The sequence below is a fragment of the Pseudonaja textilis genome, chromosome 2, assembly GCF_049901715.1.
Source record: "Pseudonaja textilis isolate UNSWEBS1 chromosome 2, rPseTex1.2, whole genome shotgun sequence".
Taxonomy (NCBI): domain Eukaryota; kingdom Metazoa; phylum Chordata; class Lepidosauria; order Squamata; family Elapidae; genus Pseudonaja; species Pseudonaja textilis.
The window spans coordinates 228,334,206-228,354,277 of NC_141991.1; the positions used below are offsets into that span (position 1 = coordinate 228,334,206).

The 20,072-nt window shown below is 38.2% G+C and overlaps 1 protein-coding gene and 1 long non-coding RNA gene across 6 annotated transcripts in view; one reads left to right on the top strand and one right to left on the bottom strand.

The window, feature by feature from the left end:
• The window catches only part of ERBIN (erbb2 interacting protein), an 88,668-nt gene extending 75,868 nt beyond the window's left edge, over window positions 1–12,800 (bottom strand). For all 4 annotated transcript variants that reach the window (XM_087927227.1, XM_026717377.2, XM_026717369.2 and 1 more), the window contains exon 1: window positions 11,699–12,800. The gene's annotated coding sequence lies outside the window, so the exon portion shown is untranslated. The remainder of the gene's footprint in view (window positions 1–11,698) is intronic.
• A 261-nt stretch (window positions 12,801–13,061) lies between these two features.
• Window positions 13,062–18,488, top strand: LOC148127401 (uncharacterized). Of its 2 annotated transcripts, XR_015742340.1 has the most exons (4): window positions 13,062–13,162; window positions 13,835–13,887; window positions 14,577–14,693; window positions 18,350–18,488. It is a non-coding gene; the product is annotated as an uncharacterized LOC148127401 (long non-coding RNA). The 2 variants fall into 2 exon arrangements; XR_015742341.1 differs by lacking the exon at window positions 13,835–13,887 and having other exon boundaries at window positions 13,071–13,162.
• Window positions 18,489–20,072: the final 1,584 nt, after the last annotated feature.

The following is a 20,072-nucleotide window of genomic DNA, read 5'->3' on the forward strand; positions in this document are numbered from 1 at the left end:
TGTATTTTATGTAAATCTTCTCTACTATATAACTCAAATACTGTATTTGAATACACTTGAATACAACAACTGTTATTTTTTCCCATTCCCATATGCTTATTGATCTTTGTAGAACCACAGACATTCAAGTTATGCTTTTATCTTTTTTACATTCAAATTGTCATTTGAAAACAATATAAAAAAATTATTAAAAACTAAACTCTTTTATATGACAATATAAAGCTGTAGAAAAGAGTACTGTCAATGAATACTTCAAGAGTCTATTAGATATATAAGTATTATTGTTTTAAAGCAGTCTTTAATTGAATTTCCATACAGTTATATATAAACATGCCAAGTTTTCAGTGATTTTTTTTTAAATGAATGCATTTATATGCAAACGAATACAATTTTGATGGAAATTGATGCTCAGAGGAACGTTTTTCCTCCAATTCCAATATTTTCCAATTTGAAAATAAATTCATATACTGTGTTTCATTTATTGTACAATAACAATATTAATCCCACCCAGTGGGTGCTTTTACATAATTTATTTCTTCAACATTCCCCTAACAAATTTAAGGTATCTGTAAACTCTGTAAGAGGAACTTTTAATTTATTAAAGCAAGGACAGAATATTTTAGAGCAGATAGAACTCATGTTAATCTTTATTCTGGTGTGCCATGGTGATACAGTGGTTAAAATGCAGTACTGCAGGTTACTTCTACTGACTGCCAGCTGCCAGCAGTTTGGCAGTTCAAATATCCTTCCAAGGTGGGTAAAATGAGGACCCAAATTGTTGGGGACAATATGCTGACTCTGTAAACCACTTAGACAGAACTGTAAAGCACCGTGAAGCGGTATAAGTCTAAGTGTTATTGCTATTATATTGCTTAGCTTTGTTAATTATTAAATCATCACCTATTTTAATAATGGTTTTGATCACTTTTACACACAGCACTAGCTTTGTTACTTTGAAATTTTTGCACTGTTTTACATAGCTTGTTAAGTCTCTTTTCTGTTTATTTTTGTTTTCTGCTTTTTCTTTTTCTGGATTGTGCTTCCATATATCTATTAAAAAATTTAAAAAGAAAATATAATTTCCATACATCCATATTACAGAAATTCAAAAATTGAGAAGTTGATTTAAAAATAAAGTTACTTGAATCTGATTCAGCAGAAAAACATCTCAATATTTATCTCTAAAATTAAATGCAATATAGACAGAATCAGAAATATAATAACTTTTTGACTATTCTTGTACATTAATAGTCACGTAAGAAAAATGTCATTCCAGTTTGAGGTATCTACTTTAAACCAAATAAGTAGCAAACCTTAATGTGACTTAAGAGTGCCTAGATGTATCTATCAGATGTGAAAAGTATTAACAATTAAAAAGTATAGTTGCCTTCAATTTGAACTTTCTGCCTGGCAATCATATGAACGGATAGCATGCATTTTTCTAATGCTTGTTGTTGACTCTACTATTAGAGAGAAAATGAAAGAAATGCTTTGGCCATGGGTGTTTGAGAGCAGCTTTAATGTTATATATTTAATAGTAATAGTAACTAGAAGCTGCTCAGAGACTAAGAATAAAAACGGGATTTATTCTCTGCCCATTTTCCAATAAAGACCACAACAGTAACTGAGGCAGTTTCAGTTCCTAAATCACATTGGAACGCATAATAAAACAGCTCTACAAAATCATGATTATCCAGAGCTGATCCATTACCTTTTATTCAAGATGTTATAAATTGGTCAGTAGCATCCAGAGTACGTTTCGTCTGGCAGAGATTCCTCTTTTGGGAGTTCTTCAGTACCAACTCATGCAATAATACATTCATCCCTGCACCCGATTCAGTCAATCTTTCCTGGCTAACATAAATCAGTCATGAAGAACAGGGTCAGACACCCAAACTTTGGCCTTATAATAAAACAGCTTCTCCCTGCCTTCGGGCCATAACAACAGAAAGCCAACCCACAGAATTAGGTCAGATAGGAAATCTGGCACCTAAGGCAATACCAAAGCACTTACCATTAAGTACTTAAAATGCTGCCATTGGTTTATATTAGATTTGAGCACCTTTGTCACTGAGAAACTAATAAATCCTCTAGCTATGCTTGAAAAGTATTTCATGATATAAGAAAGAAAAGACCTTTCTGTTACCGTATTGTCTCATTGTAAGGATGCCTTAGTACAGAACACAAACCTGCTGTTGTGGTCTGTGGCAGTCACTGCTTCGAAGGCAGCATCAGGTCTTTTGGCAGCAGTAAGGAGAGGACTGGCTAAAAAAAGATAGGTTAGAAGGCTGGGACTGCCCAAGGAAGAAAGAAAAGGAGAAAGCAGTTGAGGAGGACTAGGCTGCCCCATGGTCAATGTCTTTCTTCTGGAAATATCAGGAAAACGAGCAAAATTTGTTGCTTTGAGATATATTTACTAGAGCAGTGGTTGCCAACTGGTGGTCCGTGAGAAAATTTTGGTGGTCCGCAGAGAAATGTCACCCCCAGAGCACCCCCGCATAGCAATTATTCCACGCTGCTCAGGAACACAAGGCTGAGCCGCCCACATGGCCCACGGGAACCCTCCCTGCCCACTCATTCCTTACTTGCCTGCTAAGTTGCTATTTTTCTTTTTTCTTTTCCTCCAACCATCAGCTGTTTTGCTGTGCTGGGAGATTTAGATCATCTAGAAAGCAGGAAATCTTTGGATTTCTTGCTTTCTAGCTAATCTTTAGATCTTCGGCTCTGCTTTTAAGCAGAGCCGAACCTTCCTTACTAGGACTGAAGCTCTATTATTCAGTGCAGGTAGCCGATGGCAGTATCATAGAACTCTAAGTGAATCTGTGATTCTGTGAGCAACTCAATCTGCCTGCCTGCTTTGCCTGATTTGGGGTAAAAGTTGCTCTTTTTGTTAAATAAAAAATTCAATATTTACATACATGGTGTGTTGTGAGTTAATTTTGTGAGTTTGCTTGCAAGCAAATTTTATCTGACAGACTAACATAGCCAATGGCAGAAAGATAGATCGCTGAATCTGTGATTCTGTGAGCAACTCAATCTGCCTGCCTGCTTTGCCTGGTTTTGGGTAAAAGTTGCTTTTTTATAAAAAAAAAATCAATATTTACATATTTATAATATTTACATACAAGCCATGCCCAGCCAGTCACATGACCACTAAGCCACACCCACAAATTAGGCCACACCCAAGAACCAGTTGTTAAGAAATTTGAATCTCACCCCTGCCTCACCTCTGTGTGTTTGTTTGTGTGTGTGTATGAGAGGGGGGAGGAGAAAGAGAGGTTAGATCAGATCTCTCTCTCTCTCTCTCTCTCTCTCTCCCACCAACATCAGCAAGCCACTGTCAGTCAAAATTCATATTAGTGGTTCCCTGGGATTTAAAATTATGAGTTTGGTGGTTCCTGAGGTCCAAAAGGTTGGTGACCCCTCTACTAGAGTATATCGATCTATGAATATGAACCCCAAATTAGTGACTTGATTAATTTAAAAAACACTACCAACAAAGTGGCTCATTATTTTACAAGGAGCATTGTTTCATAGAAAAGACTTTTTACTTAATAGGTTTATGTTTAATGACATATCATGCTACTCTTCATTATCATCACTTCTTATGACTTCTATATAATTTTTAAAAGATTTTCAGTCTTGTGATCCCCAGGCTTATAAATACGCTGCATGACCATTTTAATTTGGGACGCTTACCTTAGTATATATTCAATCATCTTGTTGACAAATTCTCTGTCAAATATAATCTCGCATTGCCTGACAATAGGTTGGTCTACTTAACTGCCAAAATTCCCATCACTACTGGAGTACCATGCAAAGTGTATGAAGGTGGAAAGAGCCTTAGGAACAACACCACTTTTCTACTGCACAGTCAGGTTTTCAACAGGATCAGCGCTTCTAACTCTAGAAGATATCCTTCACAACATTGCAGAATCAATTAAATCTTTAAATCTTTCAGACAAAGCCATCTAACTAGTCCTCCTCACTTAAAAAGAGGAAAAATGATGTCACAAGCTTAAATTTAACCAGGAATTGATCTGATTAGGATGAAGACAACCAAACTCCACATATTTTCATGAATGTCACATCAATACTATGCTGTCATATTCAAAGACAAAATCTAAATGGAAGTCCTGTGCATGGTTTGATAAATTACACTCCAATGGTTGTCATGAAAACCATGATTTATCAAGCCATACCAACAGCAATGCAGATGTTGCAGTCTTCCATCACCACCTTCTTGAAGTTGTTCAGTGCAACCTCTAAAACTGTTCAATTACTTTGTCACAGATGCATTTTCAGCAGTACACTAGCAACCATCTGACTACAGTCATTGTTGTAAAGTACAACCAAGTGTTGCACTGTAGCATTCCCAATAGAAGCATGATTAATGTTCTGAAGAATTAGGCATAATGGCTGTCATGGCCAACCCAAATTGAAAGACTGAAATCAGAAAGTCTGCTCTGAATATATCAGAGCAGACTTCCTGATTTCAACTTCAGAAGACAAAAAACCTATTGAGGCTGGCCTCAGCAACAATAATCAAGAGCAGCTCCACTCACAAACAGGATGCTGGTTGACTGCCCAACCTCAAGCATACCGTGCTCTGTATCTGAGCCAAGCAAAAGTACTCTACGTACCTCTCTACCTGGTAATGGCATTCCTAGCTTTGGTTGACTTTCATCTGGCAGAGACTACTTAAGAGTCAGCATTAGCTGACTCTTAATTGGGTACCATCATTCTACCCAATTTCCATGTTCTTAAAGCTCTGAATCTCCTGCCTCTCAACATTTCAGTTGCTTAGAATCTGGAATAGCTGACAATCTTTGGATCATGACCTGGCAACACTCTTGCTTTTTGGAAGTTGTTTGTAAACAATCTCATGTATGACTGTGATTTTGTTGATGTAAACTTATACTTGCATAATAAGTCTGCTTACTGTTGTACTTTAACCTCAAATAAAGCCTGAAATATGTGGCCTGAAATATAACAGTACGTATGTCAAGTGAAACTGACTGAAACTGATGAAATACTTTTTAGCTACAATTGACATTGAAAAGCAAAGAGATCATAACTATATAGTTAAATGGTGTTGGGGGTTTTCAGTTCAATGTGTGGAATGTGAAAGATATGTGTTTTTGTTTATTTTCATGATCATGATGTGCACTGAAGATGGTGTTTGATTTCGTTGTACAGGTGCAATGACAATAAACTAAAGTAAACTATCGGTCTCACCATTAGAAAAGACTGGATTATGATGTCAACAAAAAAGATGCAAAGACCTTATTCCCAAATCAGTCAAATAAGCCATTTTTAGCATTTCAGCCTCCAGTCTATAGGCAGTCTTACCTATCATAATTGGGACTGGAATTTCAACTGTTAAGCAATGTAGTTCATTAGGTGAAATATCAGAGGTCCACAGTGCTTAGCCAGAGCAGTTCCAATAGTTCCAGTTGTGGTTATTCAGCGACTGATTAAAGACAAGCCCAGCATTCAATGACTTGACCTCTAGGCCAGTGTTTCCCAAACTTTTCCCTTCATTATTCAAAACCACTTACCAGAAAGTCCATTTTACCCAAAGTAAAACACTTTATTAATTTAAATATCCATGTTGTGGTAATGGGTTAATTGTTATCAATGAAAAACCACTGTTATCCAAATTGAGGTATCAAAGGTGCGTTTTCAAGAAGCAACTGGACTTTCTGGTTTTTCTTTGAAGACTTTCGCTTCTTATCAAACAAGTTTCTTCAGTTCTGACCAGATGGTGGGGACTGGAGACAGTTGGTCATTTACAGTCTTTTTAATGAGCCATTAACGCCAGGGGTGTCAAACTGGCGGCCTGCAGGCCACACGTGTCCCACGCAGGTCACACCCACCCCAGCCCTGTGAAGCAGAAAACACATTGCAAAGTGTCACATGATGACATGACAGTGAGAGTTTGACATCCATGTGTTAAGGCCACCTGGAGTTTATCTGTGTCATCAGGGTCACTTGAGTGGTGCAAATGGGTGTGGAGCCTTCTTGGAACTGTTGAAAGGACTGTGATGTAGACTGGAGATAGATGATATCGGATCCCTCCCCCTCTGTTGAAAGAGAGCTGGTCAATTTTGACATAGCTTCTTTGACCATCTTTTCCAAACCAGGGGTCCTCTCAGTCCAAACTGTGGCCTTTATCTTTTAAATACAGATGGACTGTTGAATCTAGTCCTGATGGATCTATGTTGTGCCATGTTTTTATGAAGTGGTTGTTTTGTTTCCCCAATGTACAGTTCTGCACATGGCTCACTGCACGGTACTGCATATACCACATTACTCTGTTTATGTCTGGCTGTTTTATCCTTGAGGTGGATGCAAATGACCAGCTGTCCGCAAGGAGTTTATAAATCCTTCCATTCCTCATCATTGAGTCAGAGCTGAAGAAGCTTCTTGGATAAGAAGTGAAATGTCTTCAAAGCAAAACCAGAAAGTCCACTTGCCATTTGAAAAAATACCTTTGGGACAACTATGACCTGGATGACTGAGAATCTCCATAGACAATCTGGGGTAGTTTATCCAGGATTTTCTCCCCCTGCTTTCTTTTGTCCCAGCCTTTCTCCTACAGAGCTCACAAGAAGTCAGCAGCTTCCAATGCACTGAAGCCCACAGACTTAGTCTCCAGCAGGGCTTCTGGTGCATGTTCTGCAGCTCCCAATGGAAGCTGCTGGCCCATCACATTGCTTCGCGGGAGGAAGCCTGAGCCAATAGGAATGATTAGTCTGGAAAATCTAACATTAGTAGTTTTAGCTATGGTTATGGTTTAGTAATAAGCCACTCTGGGCACCTGATAAAATGAATTGCAAGTCAGTTTATACCGTTTATAAAAAAAGGCATTAGCACACAAACATTGCTGTCCCATTCACACTAATCTGTATAAACTTCAGGACAAAGAGATTCATCAGAGAAATAGCAAAACATATAATGGCCTTTTCTTTCAGACTGATTTTGCAGCACTAAAACACTGATAAACTTATTCAGAATAAAACTCATAAATATTATTTAAAAATAAAACAAAACCATAAGTGGGCAAATTCTCTTTTCTCCCACATACTCAAATTCTGCTTTGAAAAATCACCCCAAGTCTACAAAATATATTGAAAGAAGAAGTTATATGGTATTTGCATTTTACTGAGTTTCACTTTTGCTTTTCAAAATATGTTAAAACATGAAAACAAAAACATTTCTATTGAATAAAATGTGTTTTTGCGATTGTTATATAATTTTAATTACACTAAATATGTCAAAGGAATTATTTCATAAGTATCAGCTAAATTTATGAATTTAAGCGATTCTTTTTGAATATTTTGTTTAACAGAGCAATATTGTATGTTTAATACTTCCTCTTTTATTACTTGAATAGTTTATAATCTGTGATAGGCCACGTAGCTCCTTCCTCTTTCCTTCTACTTGCTCCATTCCTCTAATTTATGTACAATGAAAATTTCATACAGACTTTCCAGATTTCATTAGGTCCAGTTATATCACCTCTATCTGGACTCCTTTTGTCTCATGTTATCTGTCATTAAAACATGTATTGGGTGTGTTTTTCCTTTTCTGTGAATTTAAGCAGAACAAGCTGCCAGGGTATATGGATATGGACTAATTTCATTTTACCATCTCTTTTACCTGATACCAAATATGCTTCTTTATGGTTGTTAAATAGATTTCAAAACCTCAGCTTCTAAAAACATTATTTATATTCCAGTAATTAAATCCTTTTTGGACACTTGAAATATAATGATAACTAATCTCACCGCCTCAAAATTGACTCAGCCTTCCATCTTCCGAGGTTGGTAAGACGAGGATCCGGCATGTTGGGGGCAATATGCTGCCTCTGTAAACCACTTAGAAGAGGACTGTGAAGCAGTATATAAGTCTAAGGGCTATTGCCTAATAGCTATTGCTACACATTTATTATAAAATTGCTACACACAATTATAAAGGAGGAAATCACTGAAAACCACACCAGGTCACTTCTGGCCATAACTTACTCTTTCCCTCCTTCCCTATTAAAGAGTCTCAGCAGCAAAATATAAATATAGCAAAACTCAATGGCACAATAACTTAAAAGACTTAGTCCAGATTATTTTAAAAGATTGGTTTTATACAGGTAGTCCTCCACTTATAATAGTTTATTTAGTGACCCAGAAGTTACAACGGCACTGAAAAAAGGGACTTATGACCATTTTTCACATTTACCTTTACAGCATCCTCAGGGTCACATGATCAACATTCACATGCTTGGCATGTGGTTCATATTTATGATGGTTGTAGTGTCTCAGTCATGTGATCAACATTTGTGACCTTCTGACAAGTAAAGTCAATGGGGGAGCCAGATTCACTTAACAACCATGTTGTTAATAATTCACTTAACTGTGGCAAGAAAAGTTGTAAAATGGACCAAGCTCACTTAACAAATGTTTCACTTAGCAACATTAATTTTGGGCTCAATTGTGGTCGTAATTCAGAGACTTACAGAATGTGCCTTCGTCTTCACCTTGCAGATCTTTCTGTCAACCCCTCCTCTCTATTTTGGAAGGGAGATGGTATGAGTGGAGTATTGATATAATAGGGGAACCAGTATAAACTGTCTCCCTTCTGTTCTAATAGAAGTTTAAATCTTTCACATGAATAAAACAACAATTTCTATCTGCCTAAAAACAAATTTATTTCCAACCCATTGTTTGAGCAATCTGCAATTCAACATTTATTTGGCATTCAATGTGACACACCAAAACATACAAATAAAAAAAATGTCTATCTTTATGCAAATTTACTATCACCTGTATTTCACACTGAGAAAATTCTAAGATTTAACACGAACACACTCAGGGAAAAAAAAATAGAAACAGAAGTGGAGTACATTATCCAAGATCATAATCAATTAATGTATGGTAACTCCAAAAACATTTCATCAAAACTGCAAGTCCCTGGTTACTGACTTAATTAAACATTCTAATCCTCAGAGAAGATCCACACTTTATATGGCAACTAAGTTTGCTGTAAGCATAACATTGTTACTGTTACAAAGGATGTGTCTGAATAAATACACAAATAACACAAGACAAGCCTTTGCAGGGCTGAACCAAAATACTTTTGGTGGCAGCTGTAGAAACAGATTCAAATCCCAATTTACTGAATGTTCCTTCTAACCAGGGCCTTATGGGCAATTGAAACAACAGTACTTCCAACACTGACAGTACACACAGACCTATAGATCTCAGTAGTCAGGCATGCTTTTTACCAACCTCTTTAAAGAAAGGTTGAATTATTATCAGATTCATATAATTTTAATTGTAATTCCACTACCGGTTACTACTTAGTATGTTTTATATTTATTTACTTTTCTTTCAAAGGATGCAGCTGGCAAGGAGCAGAGAGACTTGCCATGACAGGAATGAATTACCAGGAAAAAATTACAACAGTACGCAGAAGCACATAGACTTCATAGGCCCTCTGGGCATTATCCAATGAAAGGCCTGGATCCACATGTTTATGTTATTTTACTTATTTCCAGGGGCATTTCAGACAGGCTCTTAATACCACCTCTTTAAACTCAGTCACAGAAAAAATGGCAGTTTCTTCAATATTCTGAAGCTGCCGAGTTTCCGTAATGTAATATTTTCCAGATATGTTTACACCAATTGCATAGATTACTAATATTTACACCAATTGCATAGATTACTCTTTTTGCTATTATTTTTTTGCAGGGAAACAGAAAATGTCTCTAAATTAAGAGAATGCATTCAACTTATTAATAAAATGTCTGCATAAAGGGATGTTCACCTCAGTTTCTCTAGTTACTTACTACTTAGGCTGATAAAGTGGCACATAGTGATATAAAAGTAGGCGCATTAATAATTAAATATATTATCTAAAGAGCTAGACTTACATAGTCAAGAATACACTTGCAAAATATAAACTGAAGAGTAGTCTAAGCATCAAAAAGTTTTATGACAAAGAAAGTTATTTGTTCAAACAGGCTACAATTATAAAATGTTGATTATGATTTCTAAAATATATTGTATATGTTATCATTTTCCTTATCAAAACTAAAGGTTTTGTACATCAATAAACAGAACAGAGAACCAATGCAGTGTTCTGAAAAGATCAATTAAGAATGTAATACACAAGTCAACTAAAGAAAATTAATAGATCAGATAATTTATCATAAACTTTCAATCTGCCAGGAGTAAAAATCCCAATAAAACTTTTTAAACTAATGGACTTTTATGACATCAAATTAGCAAAAAAAAAAAAAAAACTGCATCAAGACACACAAATTTTCAAAATAGTGGCTAATGTGTTCTAGGTGTTTGAGTGGAAAAGATTCCAACAGTTCAAAATACGAATGTGAAGTTTTACAGCTGTAACTTTCATAGTTATACATTTTTGTCCCTTCAGCATTTAAAGTCAAGGTTAGGAATTAATATTGCTTTTGAAATGATCTTTTTCTGTAAGAAGATTACAGGTACTGTACTCTATTTCAAGTTCATGACTAAGCCATATAAGGAAGTTAAATTTCATTGCCATCTATTTTATTGAATATTGTTAGATGACAAAGTAATCTTTGCTCAGATCATGCTACAGGATATAAAAGGGCTTATATATTTTACTAATATAAATCTACTTTCCATCAAGACAAAATATGCTTTACTTAGTTATCGGAGTTATATAGTTTACAATTTGCTCAATTCACTTTAAATAAAACATTCAATTCTTGCCTAATCCACATTAACTAATTCTACAAGTGGGATATTTTAATTCCATACAAAAAATATCTAAGATTTTTGTTTTACAAAAACTTTAAAAAAATCTTTTTAAACTACCTTCATATATGTTTTCTGATTACCTAATTATTCTGAAATTAAAATATCTAGTCCAAAGAGCAATAAATATGGTATGGGCAAATTATTTTCCTCTTTTAGGTTGCTATTATAGATTTAGTGTATGAACTACAACTTCGATGGGACTCTTGAAAAGTTTTCGACTAGTTTTCCCCGGGAGAAAAAAAAAATCTGTTTAATTGGAATTGGAAATAGTTATCGAATATCTTCAAACTGCAGACCTTGGAAGAGGAACTACTACAACTCTAATAAGCAGTTTATCAGGCCTTTCCAGCTGTATGAACTTTACTCCTTAACAACCAAATAGAGGAGGAAATCGACCTTCCCTCTCCAACACCTCTAACTTTTCTAACCTACAGGAGAAAAAGAATTTCAACTATAATATCAACAGATGAAGCGGGAAAGTTACCATTTCAAAAACAACTCTCTACCGAATCACGAATGCATAATCAAGCAGTTCCATTTCAATAGACTACCTTCCACTGTGGAACAAAGAAATTCCTGTTTGAGGAGCTTTAGTCCCGTTTCACACACACACACACACACACACACACACCCCGCGCCACCAAATCCGCTTTCTTTCACCTTCACTTCGGCCACGAACAAGAGGCGAGACGGATACGTTGTATAACTATAGCAACTTTTCGTAGGATTAGGGGAGTGAACTCCAGTACTTTGTAAAATCAATTAGGCGAGGAAACAGATCAGGATCGCGGGGGGGGGGGGGAGAAGTACTTTCCCTCCCCTCCCGCGCAAAGAAATTTTCCTAGAAACATTCAACAAACCCAACTCCACGTACAAATTTCGCCCACCTTACACTTCGGCCGTCCAGGTTTCCTCCATCTACAAGCGGGATCTCTTTCGCCACTCCGCGACGCTTTAGATCCAAACCAAGTTTTCTCGAGTTAAAAAGGAGAGGAGAGAAGCCGAGGAGGGAAAGGCCAACCTCGGCGAGGGCAGCGGGACACGACCGAAAGGAGGCCAGAGAGAAGCGGGCCTGGAGGGGAGGGGAGGGCAGTTGTTTTCCCCCCTTTCCCTCCCCGCCGTTTCACTTTTCCAAGGGAGGGAAAGGCGGTCTCGGTGGGTCTCGGCGTTTTCGCCCTCTTTCCGCTCTAACGAAGACGCGTTTCAGGTGCTTCACACACACACACACACACAGCACCCAGTCCCGGCTTTAGAGTCACTTCCTGCCCTCTCGAGGGGGCGGCGGCGGCGGCGGCTAAGAGCAACAACGGGGCCGCAGTGCCTGCGCAGCAGCCTGGCTTGGTTCTTTCGAAGCGGGAGGCCGATCCCCGTCACCACCCCCCACCACCTCCGGCTTCTCCTGCGTCCGCTTCGTAGGCCGGGCCCCGGATGCCGTAGTAGTAGCAGCAGCAGCAGCAGCAGCGCCTGCCGCAGCCCCCCTTTAGCGCCGCCGTCGCTGCTCCTTGAGCCGCCGCACACGGTGGGAGTGCGGGGGGGGGGTTTAAAAAGCGGCGCTTCCTTGAGCTTTTCCCCGCTTTCCTCCTTTTCTTTCTTTCTTTCTTCCTTTCTTTCTTTCCCTCGCCTCCGCTCGCTCCTCAGTCTTTCTCTCCTTCGCACGCCCGGCTCCTCCTCTCCACACTTCCCCCTTCCTTCCTCTCGCCTTTCCCGCCCCTCTCTCGCTCGGCAGCTCCCTCCGTGGGCGCCCGACGACGACTCGCTCGAGCGTCTCCGCCGCGTTCCCCAGAGAGAAGGGCGGCGGGAGAGCAAGCAGGCAACAGCGAGGGGGGGCGCTCGCGGCCCACGAGGGCGGCGGGAACGGTGCTGCTGTTGCTGCTGCTACGATTCCCACCGCCGCTGAGCCGGGGAGGGGAGGGGGGTGGAGGGAGAGAGAGAGAGAGAGAGAGACCGCAGCGCCGCCCAGACAGTCAAGCGTGACTGAATGATACTCTCCTCTTCCTCCTCCTCCCCCGCTGGAGCAGCGCCAGTTCCTCTTACTCTGCCCCTCCCTCCTCAGACTCTCAGCTCGGAGCTAGACAACAAGTCTAGAACCAAAGCGCAGCGAGGGGCAAGCGCGACTTAGCCAATCCGGAGAGAGGAGCTGCTAGCAACAGCCAATGACCCTGCTCGGAAGGGCGGCCGTTAAGGAAAGAAGATCATGTTAGGATGTGTAGGAAAGAAAAGAGAAAAAAAAAAGCGACGGGCGGGGTGGGGTGCTGAAGAGAGAAAGAGGTGGTGAAGTAGAGAGTTCCAACCACCGAGGAGGATTTCGGGGTTGGTGTGGAGTGTTTTCTGCCAGCGGACTATGAGAAAAGGTTGAAGGCCAGATTAGATGAGGTGGGGGGGGGGGATGGGAACAGTCGAGGGCCTTGAAAAGCGATGGCGGGCGGGGGGGATGGCATGGGAAAGGAAGGAGCGGGTTGAGTTAATTTATAAATATCATTAAGAAAGAGGAAGGTGGGATACTAATCCTTGAGTTACTATTGACGAGGTATGAGGAAGAAGTATCCCAGAGGTGGAAAACACCGGATCAGGAACAGTTTTGGCAAGATCGCCTATTGTTAATGTGACACCGACTTGTTTCTATGCAGTATTGAGGTAGTTATGTAAAATAACGTTTGAAGCAGCCTTTTCCAACCTAATGCCCTCCAGAGGTGTTGGACACATCTGATCTATCTGATCTCAGCCAAAATGCCAGTTAGGCCATAATAAGAGGGTATGTAAAGGGGTTTCTGGGCCAGTCAGGAGGATTTCTGCATGCATACATATCTACCATATAAGCGTTTCCCCACCCCCAGTCAACATTGTGCAAAAAGTGGAAGAGAAAGTAAATATACCGGAGGGGTTGTGGTTTTGTGTGCTACCTGTATCAGGTGTGGATGGGGATTGGCTTTGTTTACATGGCTCAGTTTCTGGCATGCCACTGACCAGTGCTGGTCCACGGACTGGGTTTTGGGACCTCTGCTTTAACTAGCCAATTTTCTCAGGGCTAGAGAGAAAAGCCTCTGCAGAAACTGTCATTCAGCACTGAAATGAATTGGTAAGTCAACATCAACAATAGCAGCAGAGTAGAAACCAGGAGAACATGAGTTCAAGTTCCACATTTGCCATGAAAACCAACTGTGTGGGACTTTAGGCCTTTCATTCTTTCAGCCCAACCCACCCCCTTGCTCCTTCATTAGTTGTGAGTAGAATAACTGGAACTTGGATGCTGTTTAATGCTTCTTTGGAAGAAAGGGCTGAGTCAAAAGCCTTATAGAAGGCAGTGGTACTGTATAGTGTCTTCTGGAGAGTCTTAACTTGGATCAAATTATATTAAGACTACTCTCCTTCCTTTTTACCTACATCACCTTTTGATAAGGTGATGAGGCTTCAGTGACAGAGAACCCCAGAAGAAGCAGTTTACCAATTGTGTTAAGTTCAATCTGGGAATGGGACAGAAATGGCATTAATTGTCTTTTCTTAACATTTGGATAGTGGGGAATGCATCTTCCTGATCCCTCTTGACCATAATGCAAGGTGTAGAAATAAGAGCCACTATTTTGAACTGGTTCTGCTTTTTCAGTCAATGGAAGGAAGGAAAGCTAGATGTCAGCTCAGTAGTCCTTCCCTTGTGGATTCTTTTCACCCCTATTTCTTAATATCTCCATGAAAATATGGTGATGATACCAATTTTATATATAAATTTTTGTGTGTGTTCCTATCCATGTGTCCTGGGATGTATTGAAGGTGGTCTGGAGGTCTGGAGTCGCTTTGTGGAGGTTACTGGGGACAACACACATTGAAGCTAACTTGAACTGGCAGACTATGAAGTTGCTACTTGTCCGGAAACCACTTTGCACTCTGGTATGCTCCTATCATACTTTTTCCTAAAAGAGCAATCCACAAGATAGGAATTGTTCCAGTCAGTTATTGCTGACATCAAATGGAGGCCATGGCCAAACCAGCTTCACCCAGTCACAACACCCAGTCCAATCACTGTTATTGCCATCAGATTAGACAACTGTAATGGACTTCACATGGATCTACTTGAAAGCTACTTTGAAATTGCATTTGGTGAAAATGCAACCTCCCATGTACTGGTGGATAAGAGCAGGCAGTGCGTTTGGTTTTTAGAATGTTTCCTGGTCCAGTTGAGAGTTTGACAAAGACAGTTTTGGTGACATGCATTCTGTGGATTACTGCAGAAATTTTGACAGTTAACATTTGAAAGAGAAGCAGTGTAATAGAAAATACAGTATTCAGAAGTATAATAGAAAGAGTAACAAAGTAGAAAAACCAAATGTAGTATCTTGAATCAGAATAAAATGTAACAAGCACAACAAGCATCTTGAATCAGGTTTTGTAACTTTTAAAGGAATAAAAAAGTAATAAATAAACAATTGCTTATTTATTTATTAAAACTTATATGCCTCCTATCTCTCCAGAGATGTCACTAGGTAGCTTACAGACATTACCAACAAATATAGACAATATCTAATGTGAATTTAGGACATAAGAGATAGATAGATAGATAGATAGATAGATAGATAGATAGATAGATAGATAGATAGATAGATAGATAGATAGATATAGATATAGATATAGATATAGATTATGTATGTCTGTGTGCTTTTAGATTAATAGAACTAATAAAGTTTTTGAATCATGCATGCTGTTTTTTCTAACCTACCAAGAGAGGCAGAAAATGAACTGGGTGCCAAATGCGAAGCTGATTGGTAGTGAACCAATATGCCTCTTTTTCACAAATCAATTGAAATGCAGTAGGCGACCATTTCATGGGTTAGGAAGCAAGCCAGGTAAAACAGCAGCCTCCTTGTCAGTTCACACTGAGACCACTAGTGAAAGATTGAGCAAGTCTCAGTCCTAACTAGCTGAGCGATAAATTGGATTCTAAAATAACAGCAGGATTTCTCTAACTACTATTCTCGTTCAATAAATGTTGTTAAAAGAAACAGTGGGAGAACTTTCCTTTGGGTTGAAGTTGTCTGCCAAAAGATTGATTCAATTTGTCTCTTGTTTTAATAATGGACATATTTGATAGGTTGTTTTTCCTCTGACTTATACAGATGTTGAAATTGTATGCTGAACTCAGATTTCTAATTGGGATTTCAATGAATAAAACATTAGTTTTCCAGTTGACTTAAGGAAGAGCCCAATTCTAGACTTCCTTATTCTAACCAGTGATGGTCCACCATGAAAATGAGGAACATTAAGTCCAATTTCCCCCAATTATTGGCACAATGAAAAATCTTGCAAGATGTCTTTGCCAAAGAAATTGATTCAATAACTTATGTTGAATGCTTTTCTGTTTAGAATAGTAGAATGGAATAAATATACAAAGCATTCTAAAAATGCAACATGCTCAAAAAAATTGCAAGAAAGAACAAGCAAGAGCTACCGGTAGAGAATAATTATATAAGCGGATTAAATGAGAAAAAATGTAGTGATAGGATCTCCTCTGAAAAGCCTTTGATTGTTAAGGATGGAGAAAGAATAAAGAGTTTTCAATTAATAGAGCAAAAGAGACAGAACTGCTCTAGTATAACCCAGATGCTGCCATTCTGGGAACCAGTTAACTGTTGAGAGGATTATCCAAGCTTTAGTTCTGATCACTGCAAATGGGCCATAGCAAAACCATTATTTTCATTTCATAATATTTTAAATAACACTGATTAGAACAGACTGCCGTTCCCTGAAAGTGTGATTTATTCTATAAAATAAGTTAAATATACTCTCTTCCTCTTGCAAATGAAAAAGGGGGAAGAATTTGATTTCAAATCATCAGACCTGTTTTAGATTTAGCCTATATTTGGTATTTGTATTGATCTTGAAAACATTTGTAGTGCCCAGGTAAGGTACAAAACTCTGGCTGTTCCCAAATTCAGTGGAGAGCCTATGATTTGCATAGGTTTGTGCATAAACTCAATCCTATTAGATAAAATAATATCAACAGACAGTATAGGTATACTTAACTGCTGTTCTGTGAGTTCCGGGTGAAACAGTTATTAATACTGAAATAATTTTATAGTATCCTTTTGCTAATATTGCAATCTAATAATCAGTTTGGTGAATAGTACAGTAGTATTGTAAATGCTGCAAGATAAGTCATTGTTGTTTATTGTAGTTGTATGAACAATTATGGAGAATTACTGTATTTAGCTGCAGGGAATTATTTAACTGCCTTTATACTTTGACTGAAAAATAAAGGGACACAAAGGAATTCTAGAAAAAGTCTCTTTGGACATTTTTACTACCTTATTTCCCTAATATGGAGATGAAGTTATAAGATGCCCCTTTGAATTTCAATTCATTTTGAACAATACACAAAATAAATATGATCAACCAGGGAAATCTGGGAAGAATCAAGAGTGTAGGATTTTATGTCCCAACCTTCTGTTTCATGTTAATAATTCATTTTTGTTGTCACATTTATTGGGCTATGACATATGGCCAATTAAATATTGTTGTGGAGTCTGTGGTTTTTCATTTCATTAGTTACTTGGATGTGAAATCTGAGTAATTAATTAATTGAACTTGCTAATTCTTGCTTTGGATTTTAAAATTAATAGTTATTTCTAATGTGAATAATATAAGCTAATAACAGACATAATTATGATCTTTTTTAGAGTTACCAAATCAACATCTTTGATTGTTTTTTAAAAAACAATATAAAAATTTATGGTCTATGCTTTTATGTTGGAAATATATTTTTACTTTATCTATGGAATGCAAAAAACTAAAACAAATAATGGATGCAATTGGAATGTTATTATACAGTCTCTACTATGTAATATTAGAACTTGCTGTGTATTTAGCCATAGATTTTTTGGACCTTTTTGCATTAAAGGTTGCAAAAGACTTGCAATGGATGCATAATTTTGACTCTAATTATTCATGCAAATCAACTTACACATAGGAATAATGCTTATTTGCTTCTGATTTACAGAAAAACGCAACAAGATTTATTTTGATATTTTGAAAGTCACTACTAATGATGAAAATAATCTGTAATTTAACTTGTATACCATTGTATAGAAATCTTCTGGTTTTGCAATAAACACCCTTCAGTACCTGTTGGCTATGCTACACACTCATGTAAAACATATAAAAACATGGAACTGCTATTGAAATACATCCAGTACACAAATACAATTGGAATATTTGTGGAGATCTAAAAGTAGTTTGCTTGCTGCTTAGAATGCTGCTCCGATATACCAAATACTGTTGTTACATATGCAAATGGGGCAGCCATGCAAGAGAGTCATATTACATTAAACAGAAATTGAATCTCCAAAACAATTTGGTTCCAGTACCAAAACCTGACATAAAAACCACTTGTTGACCCAAGAAAGATATTTTTTGCCACCTCTTCACATAAAACTCAGACTGATGAAAAATTTTGTAAAAACAATAAACAAAGACAGTTTTGTTATTTGAGACAGATGTTTCCAAGAATAACTGATGTCAAGATTAAGGAAGGTGTTTTTGTTGCTTCACAGGTTAGCTATGTCATCAATGATGAGATTCAAAGATCTGTTAGTGGGACAAGAGGAAAAACCACCTGGAAAGCATTCAAGGATGCCCTTAAGAATTTTCTTGACAACTGCAGAGCACCAAATTACATTCAGCTGGTTAACAGACTTCTTACAGTATACAAGACCATGAAGTGCAACATGTCACTGAAGATTTGTTTTCTGCATTCGCACTTGGACTTCTTTCCCGAAATTTTAGGAGCAATCAGTGGCAAACATGGTGAAAGATTTTAACAGGACATTGCTGATGAGTTGCTGGTCCCAGTGCCGGGATGAGGAGTCAGCTGGTAGCCCACGCCTGGACTGACTGCCCAGACGGGCTTCTCTCGCAGAGGCAATGAAGACAAGGACACAAAGGCATGTTCTTGGGAGAGGAAGCCCAGAGCAAACTTTGCCCTCTCTTTTATTGTGCAAGTTTAGGTGGGGTTTAGGGTGTGTGAGGAAACATTCCTTTTGGGTACATTTGACCATATAAGGCTATGTATTTGCATATTTGACCATATAAGGAAACTGACCATATAAGGCATACTGACCATATAAGGTAATACCTATGTTGACCAATCATAGCTTTACACGTGTTACCTGGCAGGTATGGTATCATTGGATCATTGGGTGATATTGCAACACATTGCCACAATGAAAAGTGCTATCAGACCAATTGGAATCGATCGGGGCTGGCTAATTGATGTTGGAGACTGCAGCAAAATGCATCGGACACTAAGTACAAATGAAAATCAGTAACAAAACATTTTTCAGCCCTCTAATGTTGGAAATATGTGATTGTCAGCCATCCCTTTTTCTTTGGGTATGAAAATCTCAAATCCAGCTTTGCTGCCTCTGCAACCACTTACTTCAGTAAAATGTACTGTTGTTAACAATGGACCCAAGCATCTTAAATACATTATAGTCATTAAAAGTTAATTTCTCAAGATTTCTACATGACAGTCATTCTGACATTATATTAGTATTCAGTTTGAAGGAGTCTATCATAATCAGGAAAAGTGAGAATATATTAGTAGCCAATTGAACAAGTTTTTCTTTAAACATATATCAATTGGATTCTAAAGTAAAAACAAGGTGCTAGTATTTCTAAAACTTCATTCTATTCCTATTCAATAAGATGTATCAAAGAAAACTCTTGGGAAATGTTTTTGTTTGTAGTTGGTTACCAAGATGAGACCGATATTAAGAGAAAAAAGATGATTTCTTTTACTTTAAAATTGCACATCTCATACTGGTTAAGGAGGTTTGGTTGAACTACTTCTTCAAAAGGGAAAGGGGACATACTGGGACTGCATATTATAGGATATTTTAAATTATTCATATACCTTTTCAATTCACATATGATCTGGGTTCATAGCAATAGCACTTAGACTTATATATCACTTTACAGTGCTTTACAGCTCTCTCTAAACAGTTTACAGAGTCAGCATATTGCCACCAACAATTTGGGTCCTCATTCACCTCAGAAGGATGGAAGGCTGAGTCAACCTTGAGCCTGGTGAGATTTGAAGAGCCAAACTGCAGGCAGCCGGCAGGCAGCAGAAGTAGCCTGCAATACTGCACTCTAATCACTGGGCCACCGTGGCTCATACTTAGCTCTGTGATGCTAAGACAGAATCAGAGAATATTACAGCATGCTGCTATGCCTGATCCAGATCCGATAATCAAAGCCAGTTATTTTTTTTAA